The sequence below is a fragment of the Scyliorhinus torazame genome, chromosome 9 (genome assembly GCF_047496885.1).
Source record: "Scyliorhinus torazame isolate Kashiwa2021f chromosome 9, sScyTor2.1, whole genome shotgun sequence".
In the NCBI taxonomy this organism is placed as follows: Eukaryota; Metazoa; Chordata; class Chondrichthyes; order Carcharhiniformes; family Scyliorhinidae; genus Scyliorhinus; species Scyliorhinus torazame.
Genome location: NC_092715.1, coordinates 258,293,569 through 258,312,806, shown reverse-complemented (window position 1 = coordinate 258,312,806; position 19,238 = coordinate 258,293,569). Strand labels below are relative to the sequence as shown.

Here is a 19,238-nt window from a genome sequence, read left to right as displayed (position 1 = left end):
GCACAATGAAAGTATGACAAAGTACCTGGCCGATAGTTCCTAACCTCGAGCGACAGCACATGAAAGTCCAAAACAGTAATGGCTGTTAAGATCCATAAGAGTGGTCTGGGCAGAGGAGAGAAGAACTTTTCCCATTGGTAGAAGTGCCAACAACCAGAAGACACTGATTTCAGGCGATTGGCACAGGAAACCGTGGTGGCATGAGGGAAAACATTTTTATGCAGGGTGTGTGCGGTCAGGATCTGCTCCGCACTTCCTGAGAGTGTGGTGGAGGCACACTCAATTGTGGCTTTCAGAAGCGGATTAGGTAGTTATCTAAAGAGAGGAAACTTTGCAAGGACGGAAATGCAGTGGACTGAGTCTAACTGAATTGCCCCGACAGAGAGCCAACACAGATATAAATGGCCAAATGGCCTCCGCCTGAGCTGTCACCTTTCTACACCTCCTGATTCTAATTCTGTAAAACTCGATACAGAATCCAGCAGCAAATTATATCCAGATATGGTAGCGATTCTACTCTAGACAATGAAGATCCAGAATGTTTCCCTGCACCTGTCTTGTATAAAACAACTGAATCTAGAGAGACTAAGGGCCGACGGCTGCACTGGCTTTTAAAGCAGACCAAGGCAGGTCAGCAGCACGGTTCAATTCCAGTACCAGCCTCCCGGAACAGGCGCCGGAATGTGGCGACTCGGGGCTTTTCACAGTAACTTCATTGAAGCCTACTCGTGACAATAAGAGATATTCATTTCATTTTGTTTTGTCCCTCCAAGGGTCGCCTGAGGTCAATTACACGGCTCATAACGCCTGCTGGAAAATGAGCATCTGTCAGGTGTAACAGGCATTGGTTCAGCTCCGAAACTCTTCAAGGCAGATTGGTGCGCCGATCATTCAATATCACAATTAAAATAGTCACTGAGCAGGTCGAGTCAATTGTGCATGTGGTATTATCTCTGCCATTCTGAATGTCTGAGCAGTTTATGGCCTTTGATATTACTGAATTGCATCCAAAGGAAGTGGCTCAGTAATTGTGCCTGTCCGGAGGATGTCAAACCTCGCTTGTCTTCCAACTCGGCATCCATATCATATTTGGGAATTAACTGAATAGGAACAGAGACCCTAAAGCTATCCTAATAAAATAGCAAAATAATGTTATTGAAGGGAAGGGTTTAACCAGGTCAAAATGACAGGGCCGGTACTTGTCCATTGGTATAAATTAAAATCTGGTCGAGTATTTTTATGGACCTATTTCATTTTCTTAACGCGAGTTCCCAATTAGAATAATAGAATCATAGAATGGTTACAGCTCAGAAGGAGGCCATTTGGCCTCTTGTCTTTGTGCTGGCTCTAAGCAAGAGCAACTTCCCTTCATCCCCTCGACATTATACTGTACTTTGCCATTTTAATTGATGCAATCTGAGATTTCCTTTCGGAAGTGTAAATTTTCTATCGCAAGGATTAGGTGAAGCAAATAACATGAAAGGGATTACACCACAAGGGAGAATGGACCAGAGGGAATAAAGGTCTCAGGTTGCATTAAGAAGGATGAGAGGAGATTTGTGCGCAGCGTAAACACCAACACACGCTAGTTGGGCTGAATGGTCTGTTATTGTGCTGTGAGAATCTATGTTAAAGCATGTTTGGCAAATTCACCTCCTTCTAAAGGAGCTTCACGAAACTCATTATGGCTACAGGGTTGAGTGATTCTTTCAGAACAAGGGATGTTATTGAGGCAACAGCAATAACAGAAGAATGGGGACTTCATCAACAGAATATGTATGTAAATTAATAGTCGATGTGAGCTGGAATGTTTTTCATTCAATTTGTATAATTATTATCCCTCGGATCGATGAATATGGAGTGGGGGAGGCGGGAGGGGATTGAACGAGCAATTCTCCTTCCACAAAAAATTAGTCTGATGTACTGGGAGCAGAAGAGTTAAAGATTGACAATACTACAATGTGTTCAAAGAGGCAGAATTATCTACAACCTTTCTCATTCATTCACGGAGTTTGGTTGCCGCTGGTTAGGCCAGCATTCAATGTCCCTCCCTAATTACGCTGGAGAACTGGTGGTGAGTCACCTACTGAAATACAACTGAGTGGCTGCTAGGCCGTGTCAGGGGGCAGTTGTCAGTTCCGAGGGGGTTTACAAGGCCAGCAGCCACCCATCAACGAAGGACATTAACCGACCAGTTGAGCGTTTACGACCATCCAGCAGTCATGTGGTCACCATTACTGAGGCGAGCTGTTTACTCCAGACTTATTTAATTAATGAATTTAGATTGCCCAGCTGTTACATAGAACATAGAACAGCACAGAACAGGCCCTTTGGCCCTCGATGTTGTGCCGAGGATTGTCCAAAACCAAGATCAAGCTATCCCACTCCTTGTTGTGGTGGGATTTGAACTTGTGACCAGGAGGTGAGATCTTCCGGCTCTTCATGCTGGGTGAGGGGATCTTCTGGTCCTGCAGACGACGACCTCCTCCCCCCAACCCCCGCCGTGCTCACGATAGGAGGTGCAGGAGAATGGACCAGATGAATGTATGGCTGGAAAGATGGTGTAGGAAGAGAATTTGGATTCCTGAGATATTGGGATCAATTCTGGGGAAGGTGGGACCTGTACAACAAGCTGGACGGGTTCCATCCCACCAGGACCAGGACCATTATCCTCCCAGGAGTTCTTTGTTAGAGCTGTTGGGGAGGGTTTAAACTGGAGTGGCAGGGGGATGAGAACCTGAACAGGAAACACAAGAGAGGGAAACAACGGTGGAAATGAAAGATAGAAAAGCAGAAAGCAAAAGTGGAAGGCAGAGGGACAAAGTGCGAGCAGCAAATAGGGCCAAAGTAAAAAAGAAACCATGTGTAAAAATATTTAAATGACAAGCCTAAGGGCACTGGGTGGAATTCTCCTCCCCTATGCCGGGTAGGAGATTCCCACCACTCCGCCCCGGCACCCGCACGCGATTCCCCCCCCAACCGGCGCGGCGAGAATCACAGCTGGCCACTGGGAGAATCGCCGCTCGCTCCCCGTTTGCAACAGGCAAGCGCCGATTCTCCGGCGGCCTGCCCAACACGACGGGTTCCCGCCGCCGCCGTCCACACCTGGTCGCTGCCGATGGGAACAGTGCGGGAACGCTGGGGAGGAGGGGGGTTCCTGCACCAGCGGGGGCCTCAAAAAGGGCCCGCGATCGGTGCCCACCCGCATGAGCGGGTGACGTCATTTACGCGGCGTCGCTTTTACGCGGTGCCAAGGCCTGGCGCGCGGAGATACGTGACGCCGCTCCTAGCCCCCTGGGGGCGGGAGAATAGGGGGCTGGGAGCGGGCTCCGATGCCGGAGTGAAACACTCCGGTTTTCACTCCGGCGTCGGGCCGTAGTCTCCCGATGGGAAAATTGCGGCCCATGTATCTGAATGCACAAAGCATCCCCAATAAGGCTGGACGAATTAACAGCGTAATTGGTATGCACGGATACGATATGATTGCAATTCAAGAACAGCTTCTTCCATACTGCCATCAGACTTTTGAATGGACCTACCTCGTATTAAGTTGATCTTTTCTCTACACCTTGCTATAACTGTAACATTAGTTCTTAGTTAAGGATTAAGTCAGTGCAATAGTGAGAGACGACATTGACTCAGAAAGTCTAGATGGAGCGTCAGTCTGGGTGGAGCTAAGAAGCAACAAGGGGAGGAAAACATTAGTGGGAGTTGTCTATCGGCCTCCCGATAGTAGTGGTAAGGTAAGGGATGGCATTAAATAGGAAATTCGAGATGCATGTAACAAGGGTACTACAATAATCATGGGTGACCTTAATCTACATGTAGATTAGGCAAATCAATTAGCAACAATACCAGCAGATGAATTCCTGGAGTGCGCACAAGATGTTTTTTTAAGCCAGTATGTTGAGGAACCAACTAGGGAACATGCTTTCCTAGATTTGGTATCATGCAATGAGAAGGGGTGAGTTAATAATCTTGTTGTGCGGGGTCCTTTAGGGACCAGTGACCATAACATGGCATAATTCTGCATTTGGATGGAAAGTGAAGAAGTCAGAACGGAAACTCGGGTCCTCAACCTAAACACAGGAAACTACGAAGGAATGAGGTGTGAGTTGGCTAAAATAGATTGTGGAATGTCATTAAAAGGCGTGACTGTGGATAGGCAATGGCTCATATTTAAGCAATTAACGTATGCATTGCAACTGTTATACATTCCTTTCTGACACATAAACAAAACAGGAAAAGTAGCCCAACCACAGATTACAAAATAAATTAAGGATAGTATTAGATCCCATGAGGAGTCATATAAAGTTGCTAGAAACAGCAACAAACCTGAGGATTGGGAGAAATTAAGAATTCAGCAAAGGAGGACAAAGAGATTGATTAAGAAGGGGTAAAATAGAGTATTAGAGTAAACTTGCAAGTAACATAAAAGCTTCTGTAAGTATGTAAAAGGATTAGTGAAGACAAATGGGCGGCGCAGCGGCACAGTGGTTAGCACTGCTGCCTCACAATGCCAGGGACCCAGGTTCAATTCCGGACTCGGGTGACTGTGTGGAGTTTGCACCTTCTCCCCATGCCTGTGTCTTCTTCCACTAGAAGCTCCGGCTTCCTCCCACAGTCCAAAGACAAGCAGGTTAGGTGGATTGGCCGTCCTAAATTGCCCCTTAGTAGGGTTACGGGGGAAGGGTGGTGGCACGGGCTTAAGTAGGGTGTTCTTTCCAAGGACTGGTGCAGACTAGATGGGCTGAATGGCCTCCTTCTGCACTATGATTCATAAAGTTCGAAATCTAAGAAAGGATATACTTGCTGTGGAGGGAATGCAACAAATGTTCACCAGACTGATTGCTGGGATGGCCGGGATTGTCGTATGAGGAGAAATTGGGTTGACTGGGCTAGTATTCACTGGAATTTAGAAGAATGAGAGGGGACCTAATTAAAAAATATATGGCACAATTTTCCCACCGTGTTGTGACCCACGCCGATCCCGTTGCACCGGGTGCATCGCCGTGGGAGAGGGCCAAAACGGGATTTACATAGGGCCGAACGTGATGCACATGACCCGCTAACGCCCGGCGAAATCTCGATCATGCCCTTATTGGCCCTGGTCCAGATAATCATATTGAGACGAGCCATTAGTGTCATTGAAGCATGCACTGCCCATTTGAGGCTGCAGCCTCCTGGTTCCCGGGAATCACCGGTCGCACCGGCAAGGCCTCACACCGGCAAGGATTCGTACTGGCCTCCGAAAAGGGCGACCAGACGTGACGTCCACGCAGCGGGGCTCACAGAGGCCATTGGAGCCCCCAGGTGGACCCCAGGCAGGGCCTGAGGCGGGCTATGCTCATGAAAGGGGAGATGAATGGTTGGGGGGGGGGGGGGGCTATGAAGGGGGCTGAAAGGGGGGGGGGGGGGAAACATGGGTGACCCTGAAGGTGAGGTGGCCCTCAGTCACGCCGTAGCAGGGCATGCTCACTTATGGGCAACGATGCCCTAATGCGCACAAGGATGGGTGTGGGGCCTCGTCACCCTCGTGCCCGTGTGGTGGTGGTGGTGGTGGTGGGGGGGGGTCACACAGACCTTTAGTGATGGGGGGTGGGGGGGCAGGTTGACCCTCCAGAGCCCATGTCTGTGGGTGGGTTGGTGTGGGGCACCCTCACTTTGAGATCTGGGCACCCCTTAAAAAATGGCTGCCCGATCTCCGAGGAGCCAATCTTGCCGGCAACTTCCGTTCCCCACTCCAGGAAAAATTTGAAGTGTGGGATTTTCCAGCTAGAAGCTCACAAGCTCCAAAACAAAATTATTAAAGTCGCGATTTACTGGCTGTGTCCAAGACGGGAAAGGATCCCGAGAGAGACCTCTTCACAGTAACGTCATTGCAGTGTTAATGTAAGCCGACTTGTGACAGTAAAGGTAATTATTATTATTATTATTAACTTCTGGGATTCCCGGTTGTCGTTATGCCTCGCGAGATTTAACGAGATCTCGCAAGATGTCACAATCAGGATGGAAACAATGGGCAGGGTCCAGACTTGCAGAATTAAGTGAGTTGAAAGCTCACTCACCTCTGCCGACGCCAGATTGGACCTAGCCAGGCGCCATTTAGCACCCACAAACGGGGTTACAGTGTCAGGGCACAGGATAGGCCATATAGACTTGAGAGCAGTCAGAGGGTGCTGAACCTGTAGAATTCTCGACCACAGAAGGCCAAAGCACTGAACATATTTAAGAAGAAATGGCTAGATTCTATGGCGGGATTCTCCAACCCGCCGCCGGCTCGGAGAATCGGCGGGGGTCGGCGTGAATCACGCCCCTGCCGGCTGCCGAATTCTCCAGCGCGGAGATTTGGCGGGGGCAGAAATCGCGGCGCGCCGGTCGGTGGCCGCGAGCAGCGCCCCCCCCCCCCGGTGATTCTCCGGCTCACGATGGGGCGAGTGGCCGCCCGTTTTCTGCTGGTTCCGCCGGCGTAAATTGGAGTAGGTCCTTACTGGCGGGAGCTGGCTGCGCGGGCGGCCTCCGGGGTTCTCGGGAGGGAGGGCGGGGGGGGGGGGGGGGGGGGGGGAATTTGGCCCCGGGAGGTGCCTCCACGGTGGCCTGGCCCACGATCGGGGCCCACCGATTCGCGGGCAGGTCTGTGCCGTGGGGGCACTCTATTCTTCCGCACCGGCGGCTGTAGCGGTCCGCCATGGCAGAAACGAAGACCCTCTGCGCATGCGCGGGGGTGACGCCAGCAAATGCTGGCGCTCCCGGGCATGTGCCAACTTGCGCCGGTCGGCGGAAGCCCTTCAGCGCCGGTTGGCGTGGCGCCAAGACCCGTCCCCGTCGGCCGGCACGGCGCAAACCACTCCGCCGTTGGCCTAGCCCCTGAAGGTGCGGAGGATTCCGCACCTTTGGGGCGCCCCGATGCTGGAGTGGTTCACGCCACTCCTTCCCGCCGGAGTTGCCCGCCCCGCTGATAACGGCAGAATCCCGCCCCTAGACCTTTCAGGTGTCAAGGGGTGATGAGGAGAATGCGTGAACATGATGCTGAGGTACAGGATTAGCCATGATCATATTAAATGGAGAGCGGGCCCGAACGGCCGAATAGTCTCCTCCTGCTCCTATTTTCTATGAGTCCTATCCATTTTGGGAGGAATAACAGCAGAATGGATTATTATTTAAACGGTAAGATGTTAAAACATGCTGCTGTGCAGAGGGACCTGGGTGTGCTGGTGCACGAGTCGCAAAAAGTTGGTGCGCAGGTGCAACAGGTGATTAAGAAGGCTAATCGAGTTTTGTCTTTCATTGCTAGAGGGATGGAGTTCAAGACTAAGGAGGTTATGCTGCAATTGTATAAGGTGTTGGTGAGGCCGCACCTGGAGTATTGTGTTCAGTTTTGGTCTCCTTACCTGAGAAAGGACATATTGGCACTGGAGGGAGTGCAGAGGAGATTCACTAGGTTGATCCCAGAGTTGAGGGGATTAGATTATGACAAGAGGTTGAGTGGACTGGGACTGTACTCATTGGAGTTTAGAAGGATGGGGGTGGATCTTATTGAAACATATAAAATTATGAAGGGAATAGATAGGATAGATGCGGGCAGGTTGTTTCCACTGGTCGGGGAAAGCAGAACTAGGGGGCATAGCCTCAAAATAAGGGGAAGTAGATTTAGGACCGAGTTTAGGAGGAATTTCTTCACCCAAAGGGTTGTGAATCTCTGGAATTCCTTGCCCAGTGAAGCAGTTGAGGCTCCTTCTTTAAACGTTTTTAAGAAAAAGATAGATACCTTTCTAAAGAATAAAGGGATTCGGGGATATGGTGTACGGGCCGGAGAGTGGAGCTGAGTCCACAAAGATCAGTCATGATCTCATTGAATGGCGGAGCAGGCTCGAGGGGCCAGGTGGCCTACTCCTGCTCCTAGTTCTTATGTTCTTATGAGTCGCCCTGAGTAGGGAGATTGCAAATTCAGGCCCTGACCTATGTTGACCATTACTTCATCTTAAGCCAGGACCACTGATCAGAAGAAATTTACCCCAACTAGGAAGAATTTATAGCAGCTGGTGGAATTTAAATTCAGTGAATAAAATCTAGAATGGAAAGCTAGTCTCAGTAATGGAGGCCATGAAACTATCATCGATTGTGGTAAAACCCATTGGGTTCAGTAATGTCTTTTACCTGGTCTGGCCTACTCCAGACTCTCAACTTCCCTCTAAGATGACCATGTGAGCCACACAGTTTGAGGGCAATTGGGGATTGGCAACAAGGTTCGGCCTTGCCAGCAATGTCCACATCCCATCAAAGAATAACCCCCTTCCCATAGAGAACTCTACAATTCCTCCAATTGTGGGCACCTTGACCATTTTCTTCATTTCACCATTGGCATCAGTGTCTTCAGCTGCCCCGGAACAATATCCCCTCCATGAGCCTGTCTGTCACTCCACCCGCCTAAAACCTAGGGGTCCCTTTAGTCCGGGGATCTATGTGGGGGGTTCCTTAAGTCATGGGGTCCATGGAGGGGTCTCTCTATTTGTGCTTACCCTGCGAGGGGGGGTTCCCTATTTGTGGGGTCCCTGGGGGGGATTCCCTATTCATGGGGTCATTGGGGGGTCTCCCTATTAAGGGGGCCCTGGGGGATGTCGCGCTTGTCATGATATGCAAACATGCAACCAATGATCACTCAGACTAGGACGCAACCAATGGGCAGTCAGGACACTCAGAGGTGGCATCACCACAAGGGGGCATGACATAAATACTATAAAAGGGATGAGGCACTCACACCCTGCCTCTTTCCACCGACAGACATCTAGAGGGTCAGACAGAGTTGATCAGCAGCATCACACCCCAGCACGTGGCTTAGAGCAAGCTGGTACAGTTAGACTGAGTTACTACAGTTAGATTAGCAGAGTCGAACTCATTTGGGAACTGTGTTAATAGTTCAATAAACACGTTGAACTCATTTCAGAGTCTGGAGCATCCTTTAGTTAAGACTGCATCAAGTAGCAGCCTGTGTTATCCGAAGTAGCATAACACAACATCGCTTTTAAGGGGATCTCTTGGGAGATTCTCCTGCTTTGGGAGTCTCTGGGGTGGGAGGTGTCGGGGGGGGGGGGGGTTTAGTAGGAGAGGGGGGGTGACTCTCGGATGGGCTTTGGGGGCAACTCCCTTCAGGGGCTACCCCTTTGGCCCACCGTGAGGACCACCACATTAGGCTCATATTTGGTGAAACCTGTAGTAATCCCCGCCCACAAGATTCCCGACCCAGAGGACCGGAGAATCACGGAAGGCCGGGGATTAGAGTGCCAGGCCCACTAAATGGATGCAAATGGATCATTTGCTTTAATTTACATCCTCCCACTGGCCCGCGGGGGGGTGAAACTCGATCCCGCCACCAGCAGGGGGGGGGGGGGTTGGAGCCTCGCGTTCGGACCGATGCCCGCCGACGCCAGGCACCGATCCTGAGTTTTCGATTCTCCGTCCCATCGGGAGACATGCTTCAGGCATCCCGGGACGGAGAGTTATTAAGGTTTCAGATGCTGGCGATGTTGCAGTGACACCTCAAGCCTTGTGAAAATATGCATCAGGTTCATCTGACGAATTTGGCTCTTGAGAGAGAAATTCACGGACATTCCCAATCGGCAAATCAGGAAACTCGTGGCTGTTCCCACTTCACCGCCACCTCTCTCTCTCTCTCTCTCGAGAATTTCCTGCAATTGTTTCGCTCCCATTCCAGGGCCAGCTCCCACAGAAAGAAGATTTGTGTTTTCAATCAGACTGTTTAATATGAACGATAAGATCGAGGTGCTCTGCCCTTACAACAGCTAACCAAACAAAAGGCAGCATTGAATCTCTGCGCTCCCCTCCACAACGAATCACAATCATTGACATTTCCCAAACAAGGCCTGGAATTTACTACCGAATCTTCAAAAACATGCATCAATTCCACTCAGAAATCCTCAGGTCACAGGATATTTTTAAAATGTAAATAACATTGGAACTTCCTGCTAATTCCCCCCCCCCCCCCCCCCCCCCCCCCCCACCACCACCACCCATTTTCATGTGAATTCGTTGTGCTGCATCAACAATTCCAATCTTTTATTTATCCATTCACTATGTTCTGGAATGTGGGGGCAGAGTGTTCCGGCACACTGCCTCAGCATGCAGCTTTCATTAAATCATACAATGGAATTGATATGAATCGGAGAAATTTCACGGCGCCGAGGACCCGGGTCCGATCCCGGCTCCGGGTCACTGTCCGTGTGGACTTTGCACATTCTCCCCGTGTCTGCGTGGGTCTCAGCCCCCACAACCCCAAAGATGTGCAGGGTAAGGTGGATTGGCCGCGCTAAATTGCCCCTTAATTGGAAAAAAAATAATTGGGGTACTCTTAAAAAAAAATTAAAAATAAATCACGGAAAGGTCGTCATAGTAACAGCCATTCTGCAGCCTCCCCCCCCCCCCCCCCTCCCCCCCGCCCTCGTGCCTCTGCTTGACTTTTGAAGCAGAACTCTGTGGTGGAGAGGAAGTGTTCTCATGGTCTCCATGGAAACCTTTTGATAGTTCACCCATTTGACCAAAGGGCTGGTTTTACTGCAGCCCATCACGGAGGGAAGCATGGTGGACGGACCCACTTAATCATGAGGGAGTCAGTCTCCTGGAACCCCCTCCCGGTATTAGGTTGAAGGGCAGCAGAGATTGATGTGGGATTCCCGACTTGTGGTGCGATGTCAATTAGGATGATTAAAGAGCCGATTGACAGCTATTATCCCTAAACCCAGTGTAATGGCGGCGCAGGGATTAAATGGAGGCCACATATCTTTCCCCCGCTCTCGGAAATCCACCGAGTCATGATTGCCACATCGAGGGACCCGGCGTCAGGCAGGAGTGACCCCCTCCCATGACCCCCATCCCATCTTCTCTCAACTGTGGCCTCAACTGGGGTCTCTTCTCGATCCTGGGCCTTCACTAGGTGCAGTACTGCCAGCAGCCACCACTCTCATTGGTGTCGGCAGCAATGCTGGCCCCGGATGTGGGCGGTACGGTAGCACTGTAAATTCTACTAGGTTTCTATGATTGGCCAGCAGCACTCGGCGGGCTGGTGGGTGTCCGCCATCAGGGACCTCGGTCATGGAGAATGCCCGGTGGCAGATAATTAACTGCCTGACGGGCTCTTGATTCCGTCGGGCCCAACCCCCCACAGGTGGGGGTTCCCCCCTGGTTCCCCAACTGGTGGGTGAGACGCACGTCGACGCGACAGAATCAACGGCCAATCTTTTAAGATCTATTACTGGACTTCCTAGCACAGTGGGCTAAATTGCTGGCTTGTAATACAGAACAATGCCAGCAGCGCGGGTTCAATTCCCGTACCAGCCTCCCCGAACAGGCGCCGGAATGTGGCGACTAGGGGCTTTCCACAGTAACTTAATTGAAGCCTACTTGTGACACTAAGCGATTATTATTATTATTCTCTTGAAGGGATCTAAGTCTCAATCCCAGCCTGGACACCGTTGGGTCATCAGGTACTGTCTTCGTCAGGCTTACTTATGCCAACCCCATACCTTTGAGGGCCCATATTTCATAGAATTTCATAGAATTTACAGTGCAGAAGGAGGCCATTTGGCCCATCGAGTCTGCACCGGCTCTTGGAAAGAGCACCCTACCCAAGGTCAACAGCTCCACCCTATCCCCAGAACTCAGTAACCCCACCCAACACTAAGGGCAATTTATCATGGCCAATCCACCTAACCTGCACATCTTTGGACATATTGCGGAAGCTCCCCAAGGTAGGGAACCCTGGCCTCACACAAGTGGCCCTGCCCACCTTCTCTTGCTGGGTGGGCAAAGCTCCAGATATGACAGACCATTGTTGGCACTTTAATGCTATCCGGGGCCTGTGTATCAGGGTTGAGATCTGGGACGGGATTCTCCGAAATCCCGGCCAAGTGTTGACGCCGGTGTCAAAACCAGCGCGAGTGACGCCGGCGTCAACGGGCCTCCAGGCCCAGGCATTCTCCTCTTCTTCTGGGGCCAGAACGGCGCCGGATTGCTGCGCGCTGCTCCGGCACCGAAAGCCGGCCCTTCACGGCCGGCACTGGTCCGCGCATGCGCATGGTTTCTGTCTCCGCGCCGGCCCCCGTTCAACATGGCGGAGGCCTACAGGGGCCCGGCGCGGAAGAACATAGGCCCCTCCCCCCGAAATGAGCGTGCCCGCCGATTGGTAGCCACCGATCACAGGCCTGGCCACCGTGGAGGGTCCCCCCGGAGTCGGATCCCCTCCCCCCCACACCAGGACGGCCCCCGCAGTCAGAACGCCGAGGTCCCACCGGGTAGGACTCGGCGGACCTCGGTGGGTACTCGGCCCGCTGAGCGTGGAGAATCGCCGCAGGGGCTGCTTTCAACAGCCCCCAACCGGCATCGTGCCCCCCCTGGCGATTCTGCGACCCGGTGCGGGCTCGGAGAATCCCGGCCAATGTCTTTATGCTTAAATGTCTGAGTTGGATTTGAATAACTTCAATGCCTTGGATAAAGACTTAGAGATTGCACTTACTTGGAAAAGAAAATTCAAAAGTTATTTAAAAAAAGAAAGATTTGGCTTTTATATGGTATCTTTCACAACCGCAGGATGCCCCAAAACAATTTACAGTCAATTATGTACTTCAAGAATGTCGTAACTGTTGTGTGAAAACAAGGTCCGGTGATATGCATCACTGTAAATATACAAAGGGTTAATGTAGATACACTAAGACTAAATAAACACTAGAGGGAGCACCAGAGACATCATGACACACAGACATACAACGAATAGGTCAGTAAGATAGGACATGACCAATGGGCAGTCACGATACACACAGAGGTGACACTACCACAAGGGGGCTTCCCATATAAAAGGACAGGGCACACATGCTCCTTCTCTTTCCACAGGCGACACTCCGAGAGAAGGACAGGGGCAGATCAGGGAACCATCACACCCACCGCATGGATTAGAGCAGACTGGTTAGTTAGATCGAGTTACTATAGTAAGATCAGCAGGAGAGTCGAACTCAAGTAGGAGAATTGTTAACTGTTCAAAAAATGTGTTAAACCATTCTCCAAGTCTGAACCTGCCTTTGTCAGAGTCTACATCAAGGAAGCAGCTTATGCTACATGAAGAAGCATAACACAACACAAGGTAGTCAATTTGTGCATAGCAAGCTCCCACTGCGATGTGATCATGACCACTCGGCCCCTTGCGCCAGCTCTGCTATTTAAATAGATCATGGCCGATCTTCTTTCTCAACACCACATTCTTGCACTATCACCTTGATGTCATTGGTGTCTAGAAATGCATGAGCGTCTGTTTTGAACGTACACAGTCACTGGGCCTTCACCACCGTCCGGGCAGGCAATTCCAGAGATTAGTGATTTTGATCCTCGATGTGAGGAGGACTCTCTTGATCTTCTTTGAAACCATGCCCAATTGGGCGGACGGATGGGAGGGGGGGTGGGATGATTTACCATTTCACCCAAAAGACCATACTTCTGACAAGGCAGCACTCCCTCGGAACTGCATTGGAATGTCGTTTTGCGGTCCAGAACCTGAAATGGGACTTGAACCCACCCCCTCTGAATGACCCCGCCTTACTTGCAGGCCCCACCCCTGTTTTAGGACACGGAGCCCTCCCATTCCAATGGCCTTCTTGATGACTGCAGGCAGGCCTGCTCCATGAAGGCAGCGTCCCAGGATAGTGGGGAGGGGGGAGGGCGCTTGCTCCGTATAACCAGCAAAATGGCTGGCAGCCTGGAAGAATCTCCCTCCATAGGGCCTTTACGTATTGGAATTGGCTTCCCGCGTTGGTTTAACAGGCAGCCGCTCTGCATCTGGACTCGCCTTGGGATACCCCCCTCCCCCCCGCTATTCCCTGGTGTCCTGTCTCCCAGCCCATCACCGTGGGGTGGCGAAAATTCCTCCCACAGAATGCAGCGGGAAAACCTCCCCACTTGAAGATGACTCGGAGGATACAGCTCGAGTAATCTAGACAACTCCAAGGTTCCTCGTCAAAGTCGATTCGCGATGAGACCAAGGGCGAGGGCAGATGTAAAAAAGAAAAGAGAGGACATTCTTCTTCTTCCAGGGAGTGAGGAATTCCTACACTCAGACGTAATATTTTAAAATGACTAATTCCAGTCATCAAAGAACCAGACTTTCTTCATCGCCGACTCACTTGCTGAATGATTTTCCAATGAAGACCTGAAGATTGTTCCTGATAAATCTGCAAAAACGATGTCCCTATCATTGACCCTCTAGTCTGTGGCGTTATTGTTCGTCAAGGACAAGGAGTGTGCTAGCAGCTGCTGTTAGCACCGACTCATAGCTGAAGAATCAACCAGAAATGCAATAACTGCCCTTGTCAAATAAAACCACCCATTTCGGCAGCTGTAAAAGACAGCTGAGAATAATTTCTGGACGAGCTCAATTCGACGGCCCATACAGCATTTGCACACAACTCGTGTTTAATTTCCCTAGTACAGATCTTCCACTGAGCCCTCTGAATGGATCGCTCACAGGCATCCATTATTCTTCACCTATTCCACTGAAACAATTATTTTCCTCGCCCACTGTACAGTGGTGTCTTACTAACCGAAGCTGCACAGAAAACGAACTTAGCATTCTTTGCCTTTTTGCTTTGCACTTCATTTTAAAATTCATCTCCTCCTAAAAAAGAAACCCACACAACACCGTTGGTTTCTTCTTACCTTCTGCTATTCTCCTCAAAACCTTCCTCCCGACAGGCTGGCCTTTTTAGGGTTTTAAAATGCAACCTGGCGCGAACCGAGAGAGCAATCCAGACCCCCACATAATCTAATTTGCTCCTTTCTGCTTTGTTGCAGTTCTGCAGGCTCTGTTCAGGGTCAGCGAAGGCAGAGTGAGCTCGTTTGATTCTCCAGATACTTAGGTGTCAGAATCTGGGCTCAGCTGGGGGTTGAACGGCAATCCAAGCACAATCCTTACAACAGTGCTCAGAGCTACGTGACTGCCTCGGGAATAGTCTCCCTGATTGGAGCTGGGGATCGCTTAGAGGAGGCTAGTTCATCAGTGAGTTGCAGAGAAGCAATAAAATGCATTAGCTTATTCTACCTGCAAGTATAAGTGTTTCGGTATTTGCGTGAGGGGGAGGACGGGTGGGTAGTGCCCGCTTGCCTCTGAGCCACAAGGTCAGGAGGAGGTCTTGTGGCACAGTGGGTAGATTCAAGAGGCGGCTGGATATTGCACTTGGGGAGAATGGGATCAGAGGCTATGGGGAGAAAGAAGGATTAGGCTATTGAGTTGGATGATCAGCCATGATCGTGATAAATGGCGGAGCAGGCTCGAAGGGCCAAAAGGCCTCCTCCTGCTCCTATCTTCTATGTATCTGTGTATCCCTGTTTAGCACAGGGCTAAATCGCTGGCTTTGAAAGCAGACCAAGGCAGGCCAGCAGCACGGTTCAATTCCCGTAACAGCCTCCCCGAACAGGTGCCGGAATGTGGCGGCTAGGGGCTTTTCACAGTAACTTAATTTGAAGCCTACTTGTGACAAAAAGCAATTTTCATTTCATTTTTCATTCATGTAGTGTCCCTTTCCTCTGGACCAGGAGCTCTGGGTTCGAGTCCAACACCAGGACTTGTTGGCCACGGAAGGATTGTTCATAACGTGGTTCAACGAGCTGATAGTCAGCTGGGGGATCCTTCCCCCACTTTCCTCCACCGTTCCCCAAAGGGTAACAAAGTCTGGGTGCAAAGATGCGCTAAAACAAAAAGCAGGTCAGGTATTCATCGAATGTTTCTGGAGCATTGAGCACTTAATGCAGGCTGGCGCCAGGGCAGTGCTGAGGGATTGCTGCACTGCCGGCAGTGCTGACTTTAATTAAGGCGTTAAACCAAAGTCCCATCTCTTCCCACAAGGTGCAAGAGATCCCTGGGCAGTATCTTGAAGGAGAGCAAGCAGTTATTATTGGTCTCCTGACCAACACTTACCTTTCAGACAACATCGCTAAAAGCAGCTTATCGATGTATTGTCACATTGCTATCGTGGGATCTTGCTGTGTGGAAATTGGCTGTCACGTTTCATGCACTACGGCAGTGACTACATTTCAGAAATGCGTTAATTGGCTGGAAATTTTGTTTTGGTACGTCATGAAGGGATCTAAATAAATGCAAGCCTTTGTGTCTTTAACAGGGGAAAACTTAACTAGAACAGCGGCCATTCTTTTGAAATGTCCAGTGCTCTGGCCAAAACTATAGTTTAAAGAAAGGATATGGGGGTCATTGTCTGAATTGCCACTTCAGGCACCGGATAGGTCTGTTGGAAAATTGCGGCGGCGTTGCTGTGATTATTCTGTCGCCATCCGTGCATTATGGTGGCATTGTTTTTGCCCCAAGAGGTGCAACTAGTGGCCAGGATACCCCAGTGAACAGCACTGACTCCGCAAAATCAGACTCAAATGTAGAAATGCTACCAAGTTGAAATGACAAGGAGCGATCTGTCCATTTGTGAGGGGTGAGGGGAGTCCAGTTGGCGTGCGGGTGAAGATCCTGGACCTGCCAGTTCTACCTGAAGTTTGACAAGAAGAACAAGGAGGACGGCAAGCTTTCCAATGCTGCAAAGACCAATAACGTTTCTGCACAGCCTGAGAGAGAGAGAGAGAGAGGTGGCGGCTGGGATGGCATTGAGAAATCTCTGACGCCCCACGCTGTGGAGTGTCACATCCATGCAGCCCCATCCCACCTCTCCACAATGCAGAACGTCCGTCTCCCAAAGACCCTCGGTCCTCCCGTCAAACCATCTCCGACTAAGATGAACATTCACGCAGGCCAAAATGGAGCACAATTCTTTTTAGAGAATGTCTAAATTTTAGCTCAATGAATCATAGAAATTTACAGTGCAGAAGGAGGCCATTCGGCCCATCGAGTGTGCACCGGCTCTTAAGCACCCCTCTTAAGCCCATGCCTCCACCCTATCCCCGTAACCCAGTAACCCCACCCAATCTTTTTGGACACTAAGGGGCAATTTAATATCATGGCCAATCCACCTAACCTGCACATCTTTGGACTGTGGGAGGAATCCCGGAGCACCGGGAGGAAACCCACGCAGACACGGGGAGAACGTGCAGACTCCGCACAGACAGTGACCCAAGCTGGGAAACAAACCTGGGACCCTGGAGCTGCGAAGCAACTGTGCTAACCACTGTGCTTCCGTGCTGCCCAATGTTTGTAGGAAGACTGGCATTCCAAGCCAAACGAGTATTTTTTGAGGTGTCGTCACGTCACAATGTCGCCATGTAAGAAAAGAAAACACATCAACCATTCCATGCACAGCAAGCTCCCACAAACACCAATGTGATAATGACCAGATAATTTGCTTTTATTAATGTTGGTTGGGGAGTAAATATTGGCCAAGGCACTGTGGGGACGACTCCTCTGCTCGTCAAAATATTGCCATGGGGTCTTTTACATTGACTAAAGATGCTTAACGTCTCATCTGATGCCTGAGATTCTATACTCACCTATCTGAAGTGGGGTTTGGGAACCCACACCTTATGATTTGGTGGCACGGACATTCTCAATGTGTCATTAATGTTACTGTTGTCATAGTTTGGGAGCAAAGAATGACTAATTCTGTCTGGATGTGGTAAATTTAATGGGGGAGAATCCTTTCCATTCCACATCTGGCAGAATGAGATGGCGGTATTCTCCGTAGCCTGACTCCGAAATCGCGATTGGGCAGAGAATGGATTTTCGCGCCGGAATTGGGGCCGGCGCCAGTTTAACGCCAGTCTGCCATGCTCCGGCCCCTCCAAACTCATCGTGACGCGTACCGTGCACCGTTTCAACGCCGTTGGTGTGTCATCGGCTGGCCCACCCACGATGCCCCGCCCCCCAATGGGCCGAGTTCCCGACAGCGCGGGACACGTGTGGTCGGGAACCCGGGGTGCTGGCTGCGGACTGTGTCCGGCGCCGCCACGCTCGGCCGGGGTCCGTGCCGCTGGCCGGGGAGGCTTCTGCTGGGGCTGGGGGGACTGGTGGGTGGTGGCCGGGGGCTGGGCTGTTGGGTGGCGGGTTGGGTTCGCCCATGGGCGCTGCCATGTTGTACGGCGCGACTGCTGCAGGGGTCATCAGCCTTGTGCTTGTGCGGCCCGTGACCCTATCAGTCTCCGGCCGTTTACGTCATGCTGCGCGGGAGTTTCACTAGGACTGGAATCGGCGAGCGTTTCACGCCGACTTTTTGGTTAGGGTTAGGGTTAGGGTTAGGGTTAGGGTTTGGTCGTAAAAGACCACACAGGGTCCACTGGCGACAGCGCTTACTCTCCCAAAGGGAGAATCCAGCCCTCGGTCTTTTGAATGTGTTAATGTTAAGGTGCTATCATATTCTGCTGGGTGGTTTGGGGGCAGCAAGTGTGGATTACTCTAAAAGAGTAACGCCGTCAGTGCATCAGGAGTCTTTCAGTGGGAAGCAGGATGATGCCTTTTCAGCAGAGATATTCTGAGGTCAAGCTCTGTAACTGCCAGGGATCCGGTTAGTTCTTTGGGAAGGTCAGGCTTAGCCAGGAATAATAAACTGTTGAATCACACCAAAACATCCATTTGCAGGGCATACTTGCAATAGAAATGGAATAAACTGAAGGTTTCCCTCCCGCATTATAGCCACACTATGGAGAAAAGGCCTTAATTGAGTGCGTCGTGGGGCCTGAAAGAGGCTTGTGTACATTTGCTGCATAGTTTCCGATCTGACTTTCAATTCTATCTTATGCCCTCCACCCTCAACCCTCCCCACCAAACTATCTCAGTCATCTTCTCCAACTCTATGTTCCTGCATTCACCCTCCATCACCGCCCCCCCCCCCCCCCCCCCCCCACCCCAGCAACAATTCTTGATGTAGTATTAGGTTAATACGTGGGATATATAAAGAGCACCTCCCATCATGATAGGCGAGGAGAAAGGGGGAGAATGCTCATAGCTTCAGTAATGGAACACCTAGTCATGGAAACTAGACTCAGCAACATGCAACACCTGGGGCGAAATTCTCCGACCCCCCGCCGGGTTGGAGAATCGCCGGGGGCTGGCGTGAATCCCGCCCCTGCCGGTTGCCGAAGTCTCCGGCACCTGAGATTCGGCGGGGGCGGGAATCGCGCCACGCCGGTTGGCGGGCCCCCCCGCGCGATTCTCCGGTCCGGATGGGCCGAAGTCCCGCCACTAAAATGCCTGTCCCGCCGACGTAAATTAAACCACCTACCTTACCGGCGGG

General features: G+C 51.0%; 1 protein-coding gene across 5 annotated transcripts in view; it reads right to left on the bottom strand.

The window, feature by feature from the left end:
• Positions 1-19,238, bottom strand: part of palm2akap2 (PALM2 and AKAP2 fusion) — a 475,642-nt gene that overhangs the window by 251,900 nt on the left and 204,504 nt on the right. Inside the window, exon 1 of one of the 5 annotated variants that reach the window (XM_072517291.1) lies at positions 14,713-14,866. The exons of the other annotated variants lie outside the window; for them this stretch is intronic. The gene's annotated coding sequence lies outside the window, so the exon portion shown is untranslated. Of the gene's footprint in view, positions 1-14,712; positions 14,867-19,238 lie in introns of those variants that run through there. 5 annotated transcript variants of the gene reach the window in all.